Source organism: Bos indicus, chromosome 5 (assembly GCF_029378745.1).
Source record: "Bos indicus isolate NIAB-ARS_2022 breed Sahiwal x Tharparkar chromosome 5, NIAB-ARS_B.indTharparkar_mat_pri_1.0, whole genome shotgun sequence".
Lineage (NCBI taxonomy): Eukaryota > Metazoa > Chordata > Mammalia > Artiodactyla > Bovidae > Bos > Bos indicus.
This window is the reverse complement of record NC_091764.1, coordinates 44,073,003-44,086,599: the sequence shown is the minus strand read 5'-3', so window position 1 is coordinate 44,086,599 and position 13,597 is coordinate 44,073,003. Positions and strand designations below refer to the sequence as shown.

The 13,597-nt window shown below is 35.4% G+C and overlaps 1 protein-coding gene across 4 annotated transcripts in view; it reads left to right on the top strand.

Annotated features, from left to right (window-relative positions):
* Positions 1-13,597, top strand: part of FRS2 (fibroblast growth factor receptor substrate 2) — a 109,711-nt gene that overhangs the window by 45,741 nt on the left and 50,373 nt on the right. For 2 of the 4 annotated variants that reach the window (XM_019960830.2, XM_070789310.1), the window contains exons 2-3: positions 8,521-8,612; positions 9,546-9,588. The gene's annotated coding sequence lies outside the window, so the exon portion shown is untranslated. Of the gene's footprint in view, positions 1-1,755; positions 1,908-8,520; positions 8,613-9,545; positions 9,589-12,556; positions 12,716-13,597 lie in introns of all 4 variants that reach the window. The other 2 variants (XM_070789311.1, XM_070789309.1) reach the window with 2 other exon arrangements.

Genomic DNA, 13,597 nt, shown 5'->3' with positions numbered 1-13,597 from the left:
AAATAGCACCTCTCCCCGCCTCATACTCTCATGGTTACCCTGGTGTCACCCAAGCTAGAGTATTTCTTCATGAACCGAAACCTCTTGTTAATTATTCCTTTAGTATGAGTCTGTCTGTTCTACAGACTTTTCTGTGCTACTAAAACAGCACTTTATAATAATGTTATTTTGTTCACTTGTACCTTTGGGACTAAATGGGAGGCTGTAATTTTTGTGAAATTGAGTAGACCAAGTTTCCTTTCACACACACAGTCTTGTAGAAGTCTAAATGTGAGTTGGTACTAGAGAAATACTTAATGTAAGGTAAATGTCCATGAAATTAAAAGTGACTTTTGTTCTCTTTAAGTATTATATTTTTAATATTGAATATAATATGCCTTTGTCCTTATCCTAATCTAATCTTTCCTAGAATATAAATCTAAATTTGAGAACTCATTTCTCTATGATTTTTTTTTTTTTTTTTTTGGTTCAGTGCAGGCTGTATACAATGGGTTTTTGTCTAAATGCAGTTGATGTTGTATATATAGTCTGCTGTTCCACTCCTTTACTTTGAGATTTACTCCTCTGTCATGAACAGGTTTAGTGGACCAGCAATCCTCAAATGGGCAGTAGTCCTTTTATGAAACTACCAAGTTGAAAACAGGATGTTGGCATATATACTCTTTCTTATCTTTATAAACATTAGCTAACGGTTCATTTAATTAGCCATCTAAGTGAAAAATGTCATACTGGGCCAGAGCAGTGATCCATCTGGCAGACTGTCCTAAAGAACTGTACCAAGGAATCAGGTTACTTACTGGAATTCTGTCATCCCTAAAGGATACATAGGCCATTTCTGACTTCCCTTAACTTGTGTTCTGTGTTCAGAATACATGCATTCATTTAAACTCTTAAACATCCTGATCTGTTCTGATTATATACATATATATAGTATGTGTGTATTAAGCTAAAGCACCTATTTTAGATTTGTTGGAATTGGTAATTCTAGGGTAAAATACTGTTTATAATATGAACTTCACATCTTTCCTTGCTTATTTGCTGCTTCATTTTCTTCACCTATAAAATATAAAATTATTTCACAGGTTTCTCCCCCCACCCCCCTTCTCAAAATCCGTTCTGTTATTTCTAATATGGCCAATTTATGAGGCTTGTCTTTCTCACCCTCCTCCTTACCATTTTTCCCCCTCTACATACCATTTAAATACAGAATTTTTAGGAAATTCTTTATGTATCAATATAGTGAAGAAGTACAAAGTTATAGAGGGTCACTGAATTCCTTTGAATTATCAGATGGCTGTAAGTGAAAGTTTTGTGGATTTTAGGAGAAACAATATTTCATAGCTGTAGTTCAGAGAAAACAGGTATAGCTTATTTGAGTCCCCTGGGTTATGGATTTACTGAAGGTTCTATCGTGAAACATGAATTCTGCTTTTCATTTTGTTGAAAACTGATTGAAGGCATTGGTTGTTCTTTCTTTCATTTTCCTTTGTGAAGTGCCCACCATGAGAAATTAATTAAGAGTTTGATTATGGGGAAAATTTGTGTCTATTGTGTTTGTTGAAAATATTTAGAGTCTACCAGAACTACTAAAGAATGGAAATAGTAGTCCTCCTAGCAGATAAAGAAGGAATTTCAGAAAAAAGTATAACTCTTCTTCTTCAATAGAAGGTTGACTTCTATTTTTGAATTACTGATTATCCCCTAGAAAATACAAGGGCCAAAGTGAGCTTTATAAAAATTGTTTCCATTTTTTAGGAAGTTAATGCAGTTGGGTAACAGTTTGTGGGACACATGCGTATTACAGCATCTTCAAGAAGAGACTATCAAATACTCTTGGTATTCAGAAAACTCAACCCCCTGGAATAAAGCCAAAGTAAATCTGCCTTCATACCAAACTATTCTCCATAGTGAGTATTTTTTTGTGTTACATTAAAAACTCATGAAAAACAGTAAAGCCACAGGCTCTGTGATACTTAGATTTGTATATATCTCTTCATTATATAGAATGTTGAAGACATAGAAGAAAACTAACTCAGGAGATACTTACCTTAATATTCTACATAGACTCATATGTTAAGATGTCTTTTTTATTTTTTTAACTAAGAAATATATTTTATTATCATGGCCTGAATGTGAGTAGCATGTTTGTATATAAAACAAGAGTTTTAACGGAATTCCTTGGCGGTCCAGTGGTTAAGACTTTGCCTTCCAATTTAGGGGGTGTGGGTTCGCTCCCACATGCCTCTGGGCTAAAAAACCAAAACATAAAACAGGAGCAATATTGTAACAACTTCAAGAAAGACTTTTAAAAAGTTCTTAAAAGTAACAATTATTTGTATTGTGTACCAGAGGAAGGAAGGGAAGGGGAGAGAGAAACACTAACTATAGGGAGAGGAGGTGTGTATGACAAAGCTTCAAGAAGCAATACATACTCTATATGCGATGCACTTCCATTTTGTTAAAATGCAAAACAAAACAGCAAACCCTGTAGGTGAAAGTTGTGTTATTTAAAATTAGTGCCCTGGAAGAGTGTGTCCTCCTCTTCCCTTCTTCATTCTTAACCATTAGTGCAATGATTTGAGATTGTGAGGGAGGTTTCTTTTTTTAAGTGTTAATTTATGCTGAAAATTCCCAGGACACAATCAAGTATTTAGAAGACACAATCAAGGTATTAGGGCTTTGGGAATTTTAAATCATGAATCTGTTGAGTCTCTGTTCTATGTAAAGCAGTAAGCTTATTTAAATGGCGTGTTTTTTAGTCAATGGGGATAATTTGTTCCAAGGAATCTTCATGTTCTCCAAATAACTGAGGACATTTCCTGGGTAATGTGTCTTGATAGTTAACTAATCACCTTGATTTTTATTTTATAACAGGTACGATGCTTTCATTGTTTGATAGGCAGTGTGTACATCTAGTAACAGATGTACAATTTAGAAAAAAGTATAATGACATGTTAAAAATTAGATTCTATTGAGTATAAAGAACTGAAGTCTTGAAAAAAGTGACCCTCCAGTTAAAAATAAAATTGCTTCTGGGTAAATAGCAACAACAATAAAAAGAACTGAAGTCAGTAAGTGTTATAGTGTCAGGAAGGTGTTCCACATGAGAGAATTTTCCAGAAAAGGAAAATTAGGAATCATAACTAACAATCTTGTTGTAAATTTTAAGAAGTTAATGAAAAGCTTTTAATGTATGTATGTGTATGTATATATCTATATAACAAGAGAGAAAGAGACAAGGATTTCAAACATCCAGAAAAGTACAGAAGCTATTTTGATCAGTATCTGTGTAACCTACTCTGTTAAATCTTAAGATTTCCCCCCTGACTTCTCAGAGAATATGGAATAGCTATCAGATACTTGGGTGATTCAGGTTAATCATTATGAATGAATACTAATTAGTGAGCTGTGCTTTTACTCAGTTCTTTTAGAGATAAATGTAACATATTCTTCTGGTTCATCCCTAATGCTACATGTTTCTTATTAATGTATAATAGTGGACCTTCCTCTTTTGTCTTATTAAAAGCAAATTTGGAAGAATAGATTTCTCAAATGAGCAGCCTGGAGTTACATGTTACTCCTATGGGGCAAATGTGGTATTTGTGACTAATCATTTTATTCTAGTTTAGTGCAGATTATAACAGTGAAAAAGGGAGACTGAGATTTTGCATTCTGAAGCTGTTTCTTTCTGGTTTGGACAAGTTATTTAACCACTCTGTTTTGTTAATCCCTTTCCTATAGGGAAGTTCTGAGAATTAAGCAAGCTAATATAAATATCTGGCACACAGAAGTTGCTCAGTAAAGGTTCCTTTAATATCACTAGCCTTTTTTTAAGTGGTTGAAGTCTGATTTCCAATGAGTGGGGGCATTGCTACACAACAGTATTGAAGAGTTCTCTTCACCTCCCTCCCCAAACAAAGCAGATTTTAACATTAGATTCATTATCCAACTCTTAGAACCCCAAATGATTGTTTTCATTATACTTTCGGTTTACTTTTGTATATGAGGTCTGATAGGCACATAACAAATGCTTTGTGAGCCTTAAACTAAGTGAAAATAGATTGTTCAGATGAAAGGTATGTGGATAAGTCAGTTTTGGGGCAATTCTGGAGAACTCTTGCCAGAACTGGTATCTTTTGTTTTGGTCTTCAGAGACTGTTAAATATGATCATTGAGTCATACTTGTTTTCTCTGTCCCCTGGCTATCTCTCTTAGGACCCTGAAGCTTGCCAGCCACACACAGGATGTTTAAAAGGCAGAGTAGGCCTTAGCCCACGGGGAGTTTGTTTATTTTTAAAAAATTATTCAGTTCAAACATCCCTACCATGTCATAGCTAGTCTAGTCATGTTGGAGTTATTGAGTTCCTTTGATTCTTTCTGGTGATCATGGTGCCTAAAGGTAACAGATAAATTTGAAAGAGTCAAAGTTTTCTTGAGTTTACTTGGAATTTTATAATGTATTCTCCAACAAATCCCTACAGGAGTGGGAGGAAAGGGAATGCCATTTATTTTGCTAGCTGCTTTTTAATGGGACTCATATACTGCAAATCTTTCACCACTTCTTTCTAGGGTTATGATACAGATGATTTAAAAACAAAATCAAACCTGAAAAAAAAAAGCCACCCACATTATGGTACTGTATTTCATTAATTCTTTGAAGTTGTTAACATAAGAATCTTTTAAAAGGGACAGTATAGCTTCATAGATGTTTAAAGAAAAAAAAGAAGAAGTGAAGTCGCTCAGTCGTGTCCGACTCTTTGCAACCCCATGGACTGTAGCCTACCAGGCTCCTCTGTCCATGGAATTTTCCAGGCAAGAGTACTGGAGTGGGTTGCCTTTCCTTCTTCAGGGGATCTTCCTGACCCAGGGATTGAACCCAGGTCTCCCATGTTGCAGGCAGACGTTTTACCGTCTGAGCCACCAGGGAAGCCCATAGATGTTTAGACACAAAGATATGAAAATGGACTACATTTGTGTTTCAACGATTGTTCTTGTTCAGTTGCTCAGCCGTGTCCGGCTCTTTGCAACCCCATGGACTGCAGCATGCCAGGCTTCCTTGTCCTTTACTGTCTCCTGAAGTTTGCTCAAATTCATGTCAGTTGAGTCGGTGATGCTATCTGCCCATCTAATCTCTGCCACCCTCTTCTCCTTTGGCCTTCAGTCTTTCCCAGCATCAGGGCCTTTTCCAGTGAGTCAGCTCTTTGCATCAGGTGGCCAGAGTTTTGGAGCTTTAGCATCAGTCCTTGCAGTGAATATTCAGGGTTGATTGCCTTTAGGATTGACTACGTTAATTTCCTTGCTGTCCAAGGGACTCTCAAGAGTCTTCTCCAGCACCACAATTCAAAAGCATTAATTCTTTGTCGCTCAACCTTCTTTATGGTCAGGCTCTTATATCTGTACATGACTATTGGAAAAACCATAGCTTTGACTACATGGACCTTTGTCGGCAGGGTGACGGCTTTGCTTTTTAATACACTGTCTAGGTTTGTCATAGCTTTCCTTCCAAGAAGCAAGCATCTTTCAGTTTCTTAGCTGGAGTCACTGTCTGCAGTGGTTTTGGAGCCCAAGAAGATAAGATCTGTCACTGCTTCACTGCCATGAAGTGATGGGACCAGATGCCATGATCTTAGTTTTTTGAATGTTGAGTTTTAAGCCAGCTTTTTCATTGATTCAGTGATTATCATCTTCAAAATTTATGACTGATTTATTCTTACATATTCTCTACCACATAATGAAATCCAAGGCAGATATTTCGGGTTTGCCTAGGGTACCAGGTGGAGAAGGAAATGGCAACCCACTCCAGTATTCTTGCCTGGAGAATCCCGTGGACAGAGGAGTCTGGTGGGCTGCTGTCCATGGGGTCGCATAGAGTTGGACACGACTGAAGCGACTTGGTAGCAGCAGCAGGGTACCAGGGTATATCTCTTTAATGAGATGATTTAAAAACCAAGTCTTAAGGGAAGTAAAGGAGTTAATTAGTACAACGCCTGAGCACTGAAGTGAGAATGTGCTTGATGAGTGTAAGAATAAAGAAGCCAGTGTAGCTAGAATGGAGTGAACAAGAGGGAGAGTAGTAGGAGGTGAGGTTAGGAAGATAGGGAAGGGAAGTATCAGATCATAGTCCTTATGGTCTTTGTAAGGATTTTTGCTTTTAGATTGGTGTGAAGTGAGTGAAAGTTACTCAGTTGTGTCTGACTCTTTGCGACCCCATAGCCCACCAGGCTCCTCTGTCCATGGAATTCTCCAGGCAAGAATACTGGAGTGGGTTGCCATTCCCTTCTCCAGGGGATCTTCCCGACCCAGGGATCGAAGCCAGGTCTCTTGCATTGCAGGCAGATTCTTTACCATCTGAACCACCAGGGAAGCTTCTTAGACTGGTGAGATGGACTCAATTAGAGGATTTGAGCAGAAGACTGACATGATCTGATTTTCTTTTGAAAAGAACTAATCTGACTATCTTGTTTAGGTGAGCAAGAGAAGCAGCTAGGAGAACAGATGGAGAACTATTAATGCAGATGAGAACTAAGGTGGCTTGGACCATTGTAAGAGTGGAGGTGGTGGAAGTGGTAATATTATGGATATTTTTTGAAATTGAAACTCCCAGGATAAATATTAGGTTTATTTTTTCATTAATGATTGTAAAATGGGTATTTTATAATTCTGCCATTCTTTCTACATTCATTATTTGGAATCCTATAAAAGATTGCTTTCACTTATTGATGATCTGGTTACTCTGGGGTACCTTTCATGTAAGAACAGCAGGATAAATACTTGATTCTTTTCCATTATTAGTTTTCAGGATAATTACTTCTTGCTCTAGTAACTGTGAAAGATGATGATGGAGTTTTTAAAATACATTTACTGTTTCAGTTGTAGTCATTATAATTTGGATGTTCAAAATGTCATTATCATTTGATGTTCATTTGACTTTAAAACATGTCTTCAGAGTAAAAACTGTGAGATATATTCTAAGAAGAATAACTTCCATCCCTGTCTTCTACACCTGCTTTCTCTTTCTCTATAGATAACCGTTTAAAAAGGATTTTGGTTTATCCTTCCACTGCTTTTTGAAAGGAAGAAAAGCAATTTTATAGTAATATTTGTATTTCCCCTCAGTTTTTTACTGAAAGAGCATCATTGTGTGGAATACTAATTCAGCTACAGGATGGGAAGTAGTGGATATTACTGGGTTCCTTGAAGGTTTTTCTTGAGATCAGTCAGGTTTTCACTCCCTATAAAAGATTTTTCTTATATTCCTAGCTGTCTCCACAACAGAGAACATGCGTATTAAGTCGCTTCAGTGGTGTCTGACACTTTGCGACCCCATGGAATATAATATAGCCCACCAGGCTCCTCCATCCATGGGCTTCTCCAGGCAAGAATACTGGGGTTGCCATTTCCTTTTCCAGTGGACCTTCCAGATCCAGGGATCAAAGCCGCATCTCTTAAATCTCCTGCATTGTCAGGCATGTTCTTTACCACCAGTGCTACTGGGGAAGTCCCACAACAGAGAGCATACATGTTTAAAAAGAAAAAGGCCCTCATCCACGCCATTTGGCAACATTTAGGAAAGTCACACATCCAGCAATTCTCTTCTAGGAGTCTTACCCAGAGGTTGCAGTAATAATATCACAAAATATATGGCTTTATTCTGTTCCTTGAAGCTTGGGGTCCATGTCTTGATTGTCTTTTAGTTATGGACTTTGTTTGTTGGAGAAAAGAAACAATACTAAAGATGTATTCAGTAGTCAGCACTAACATTAATGGTGTATGTGTGGAAGAAATGATGTTTTGAAACGTTGCTGCTTTGACATACTGTCAGGTTAAATATTTCATCAATTAACATTAAATAATTCATAGTTTTATTTATTCTTTCAGTGACTGTTTACTGAGCACTTAGGGCATGGCAGTCATTGTCTTAGATGCTCGAGAGATAGCAGTAAATAAGAGAAGAAAAATCTGCTCTGGAGCTTAGGTTTCTGTAGATGTGAGGGGGAAATAGACAAGCTTAATAAATAAGCAATTATTATATTATTTTCAAACATTCAATTTTAGGAATTCCCTGGCTATCCAGTGGTTAGGATTCGGCACTTTCACTGCCATGGGCCTAAGTTCCATACCTGGGCAGGAAACTAAGATCCCTTAAGCTGCAAGGCAAGGCCAAAAAAAAAAAAAAGGCCCAAAAGCCAAATGTGCAACTTCAGGATTCCTTTTCCACCTCTTCCTTTTCTCGTTTTCCTGTCGAAAGTGGCATCCTTAGGAATTGCACGATTGATGGGTGAAAGGGATTGAGGACTGAAGACATTGTTGATTTTTATACTCAGTATAAAAACAGTTAAACAGTATTAACTGTTTAATTCTGGGGCCCTCCCACCTCATCCTCAACACTGTTAATTTTTTTTAGAAGCTTGGTTAAGAACTCTTGACAGTTCCCTGTAGTCACTAATATTTAGATAATTGTCCTTAAAAATTTTATATTTTTGTTATAATATGTTCTTAATTACTACATCTTTATTTCAGAAATGACCTTTAAGAAGTAGATGCCCAGATGCAAAAGTGATGAAACAGTCAATTTGTCATAAAGATGCAGCTGTGGCTTTTCAACCAGATTAGTAAGTGTATAAATTTAAAATTCTTTTTTAGCTTTATATGTACTTTGTCTACTTTGAAAAACATTTAACAAAAAATGTAGTTGACTTAAAAAAGTGTCAACTTGTATTTTTGTTTTTCTTTTGGATTGCAGTACAAATTCTAGCATATAGCTCTAGAAAATGTATGTCTTAGCTGTACCTTTTTTAAGAGCTATATAAAGGTAATATAAAATTTTAGTTTTGAGGAAATATAAGAAAAAGAGTAACTGTAATACTGCTGTCCACATACAGCCACTCTTAGAATTTTTAGGTATTTGTTTCCCTGATCTTTGTTCTGCACATTAAAAAAAAAACAACAACAACTTATGACCGTAGTGTTGTAAAGAATATGCTTTTTGTATATATTTTAAAATTAAATTTGTTAAGATGTTTCTTCCTGGGAATAAAAATACCCTTCAGTACAGAGTTTCTTATTGGAGTGATGAAAATGTTCTAGAATTAGGTGGTGATGATGGTTGCATAACTTTGTGATTACAGTAAAAACTTGTGACTGTTACATATTAAAGAGATATATTTTATGACATGTATATTATAGCTAAAAAAAAGTACACTTCAGAATATCAAATCTCGGCAAGAGTAAAATCCGATTAAATACTGATGTCTTAGAATATGAGAACATGCCATTCATTATTATGTACATTATTATATACTTAGCAAAAATGATTTGTCAGTAGAATCATAAGTATTTTTATAATACAATAATCAATTTTATAATAAATGTTCTAATGAAGATAGTGAATGCTTTTATTATTTGAGACTTAATGTCTCTTAAGCTTTTTAATACCAGATGTTGTAATAATACAAACGTACTATGCCAGCATTTTGTAACTTCATTTTCAGAAGACTTTCTGGTTGAAACTAACATTTCAACTTTTCTCCCTGACATTTTTTTAGGGACAAAATTGTATCTGTTTTTCTCAGAAGAGAATTCCACAAGGTAAGACATTGTTAATAAAATAATAAAATAAATGTAGGCTTAATTGCTCTGGATTTTTTTTTTATCCTTTCCCCATACTTATTTCATGTCTTTTCTTAATTATTACAAGATTCTCACAGATTTATTAGCTATTCCTTTACTACCTCAGAATTTGTTAGCAGGACACAGGTCATCTTATTTAAAGTTAGGATTAAAAGGATCTGATTAAAATAGTCACCTTGAAATTCAAATACTGCTTTTCATAGTCAGGGCTCATTCCTAGCATCTTTAGGAGTAGGTTTGACCATTTTGAGGAAAAAATTCTTTTTTCCATTGAGGCCCACTTACCTTTTACCTCAGTGGATAGTGCTATTTAATGACTTCACTATAAAGTGGGTTCATAGGAACTCTCTTAGGGGTTGTAAGTTAAAGGAGATTGTTTGGCTAAGCTTCTATCTATGGAAAATGTATAACTCCTTTATTTAAAAAGTGGAATGCTTCCTACCAGGTAAGTAGTAAAAGATTGAACAACATCTAGTATTTAAAAAAAAAAATCCTGAATGATCACCTTTACAATGGAGTTTAAACCTTCATTGATGTACATTATTATTCTCTTTAGATTTATAAAGGATGACATGTTCAAGTGAATAGATAGTAAAATTTCATTATCAGTGTGCTTACCCTCTACCAGATAACTTAAAATCAATTGCTTGGCAGCATTAAGAATTTATTTGGTTAAGTTTTCTCAGAAACTTTTGGCATAGGTAGTAGTGATCACTACAGATTAATTCAATCTGTCAGATCAAATAACTTTCTCATTTTTTCTCCTTTTTCAGTATCCTCTGTCCTGAGGGGGACATGCACACTTAACACACATCTTTTCTACCTATTTTGTATCTGCCACAGATTTAGTTAATCAAGTCAGTTTTTATCCTGATAACTGAAAATAAAGGGGACCCATCAGCTGATAAGGAGGAAGGGAGGGCGAATTACCAAGCTTTCATTTCCAAGTTTCTTGTGAAACTCTTTCCCCCTATTTTTTCTTCTACTTATCGGGGGTTAAAGGAGGGGATCTTTGAACCTTTGAATAGCACTGTCTGATCTTCCAGGGCATTATTGAAAGGCAGTACTTCAGGAGAGATCCAGATCCTTTTTTTCCTGGACCACAATGCTTAAAAGTTAAAATGGAAATTTCAAAAAATTTAATCTTAGTGAACTGATCTGTTATATCTTTGACCCTGTTCTTTTGGCAAATAAAACTTAAATGTCAGACATCAATAAAAAGTATGATACGTTGATGATGTATATCTTGTCTGTATATATGTTGTCTGTGCCCATAGGATTCACCTATATGTATTGAGTAGATCTATATTTTTGTACACATCCAGATGTTTTCATAATTTTTTTAGAGTAAAAATAATCTTAAAAGGATTATTCACATTTATGTAGTATCACTCTGCTACACAGTTAAAGGTATTAAAAGGACATGACAAGTTAAATTATTGCTAACCCTACATTTAAAAATGATAAATTTTATGTTATGTGTATTTTGTCAGAATTTTAAAATTTGGGGCAACTTTTGTTTATTGTGAAAGAGGATGGCTTTGTCTGAAGTAGCAGTTTGTTGTTGTGGCCTCTGTCAAGAGGCCCTCTTCTGCCACTACTCTTCTAGGTCCTGGTCATGACACTTCCCTTTAGACTGAATTAACAGCTCTAGCCTCCAATGTTGCTAAGCCTGCGGAATTCCCCTTAACCCTGCCATAGTCTGTAACACAGGTTTAACTTCTGCTCTCCACTGAAGACAGAGGAGGAAAGGCAGACGATTTCATGTTGACTAGTCTAGAATTGTACATCAAAACATATGTTCCTGCTTGAGACACAACATAATTTAGGTGCATACAGAATTTAAAATGCTCAAAAATTTGCACCTTTTTTATACTAGCTATTGTACCTTATTTTGGAGTGCCATTTAAAAAGAAAAGTGTCAAGCTGAGAGTTGAAGAAAAAGTAATCCTTACAAAATATTACTATACTGAAATGGGAACATGTCCTGAAGTGTCAGGGTGATAAAAAGGACCCACAGACAACCATGGATTTAAATAAAGTGGTAATAATTCAGTAGTGATCACCAATGGGATGAATGATCGATGAATGATGAGAGAGAGGCCACGTATCTAAGCAGTCACATGATTATCTTATTCAGTACTAAGTACTAGTTTTTAACCTCACGATTAGGAATAATGAGTTAGCGATATTCCTCAGTTTGTGTCATATCCATTTATCATTGGTTAATTAAAGGATTGTTCTTCCATTTTCTAACTAGTCCCTATATAAGTGACCTTTAAATGTATTTGTTGTGTATCCTTTTGTTTTTATCTTATTAAAGGTTTTATTATTTTATATGCTTATATTTTAATTATACATTAGGTATTAATCTAATTCTTATAGTCCCCTCCACCTTCCTCTCTTATATTTTTTCTAAGATCTGGCTGAGTGGTCATCTAATTTGTTTTGTCCAGCTGGTATATTGTATTCCAGGTTGTTTGTTAAAATGAAGCTATTAGATGTAAAATTTCTTGAACGTATAAGGCATATAAAATGAGCATTTAAGTTTCATTTAAGTAAAGATCAATTTATGCTTATTTCTTTATATTAGAATTGAAGTTAAGAATTAGAACAGAAGTTATGATCCTGTGGAAGATTATAGGAAATATAAACATCTATTTAGAAGAGTGTCTATCTAGGAGTCTGTTAGAATTTTCAAAGAAAAGAATTGTAGGGCCTAAGAGAAACATACATTTTTTTTTTTTTTTCTAGAAACAGTATGTTAAAATGCTTAGGTCTCAATATTAGCTGGCAAAAGCCCAATAGTTGAAAGATAATACCAGTAATATTAGAGAATCTGTTCATTATTTATTGCTTGTTAATTAATTTCTGCATTAAATTATGTATGAACATTCATCTTCTTTTTTCTGTTACTTCATTGAAGCAGAATCATGTTCTTTGAATCCCCATCACTGAATCTTAACACAGAATAAGAACAGTACAAATGCAAGATTCTAAATTTGAGATGCAGAGAGACATTTTCATCTGTGGTAAGCACAGTGTCAGCAGAAGTAACTTCTCTTGGATCCCCTAACTAAATACTGTAAGTGGAGACTTAGGAATCTCCCAGTTTGTGGTGATGATATTCCTTGTAGCCTTGAAGAGGGGAGAGGGAGAAACTCCTAGGAGAGGATAAGATGGACCCGGACATTAAGGAGGATAATGACAGCACTGATCATATCAGAGAGGGGCTTCTATCAGATGGAAAAAGATAATGAGCTATTTGGGAGCAGTGTTCTTTTGGTGGGAGGAGGATCTTAGGGGACAGGAGGAAATGTGGAATTGATTCAGTAGTAGAATGGAAAAGGGTCAGGGAATTCACATCTGCTAAAAGCTAGAGTTGAGGCTTTTTGAAAGAAGTAGTTATTTGTATGTCAGCACTTAAATATTTGTAAAATCTTTGGTTGGAAGATTGGAACCTCTTGAAATTGATACTGATTTGGTATTCCATTCATTGTTGAATACTCCCTTGACTCTTTTTAAAAATAGCAATTCAGGGAATTAGACCTCACGTAATATAGTCCCTTTGTCTGGTCGCTTAAACTTTGGAGTTTTTTGTATGGCATAATAATTTCATTATTTTTACATTGTATTGATGATGGAAAAAGCAAGAGAGTTGCAGAAAAACATCTATTTCTGCTTTATTGACTATGCCAAAGCCTTTGACTGTGTGGATCACAATAAACTGTGGAAAATTCTTCAAGAGATGGGAATACCAGACCACCTGATCTGCCTCTTGAGAAATTTGTATGCAGGTCAGGAAGCAACAGTTAGAACTGGACATGGAACAACAGACTGGTTCCAAATAGGAAAAGGAGTTCATCAAGGCTGTATATTGTCATCCTGTTTATTTAACTTCTATGCAGAGTACATCATGAGAAACGCTGGATTGGAAGAAACACAAGCTGGAATCAAGATTGCCGGG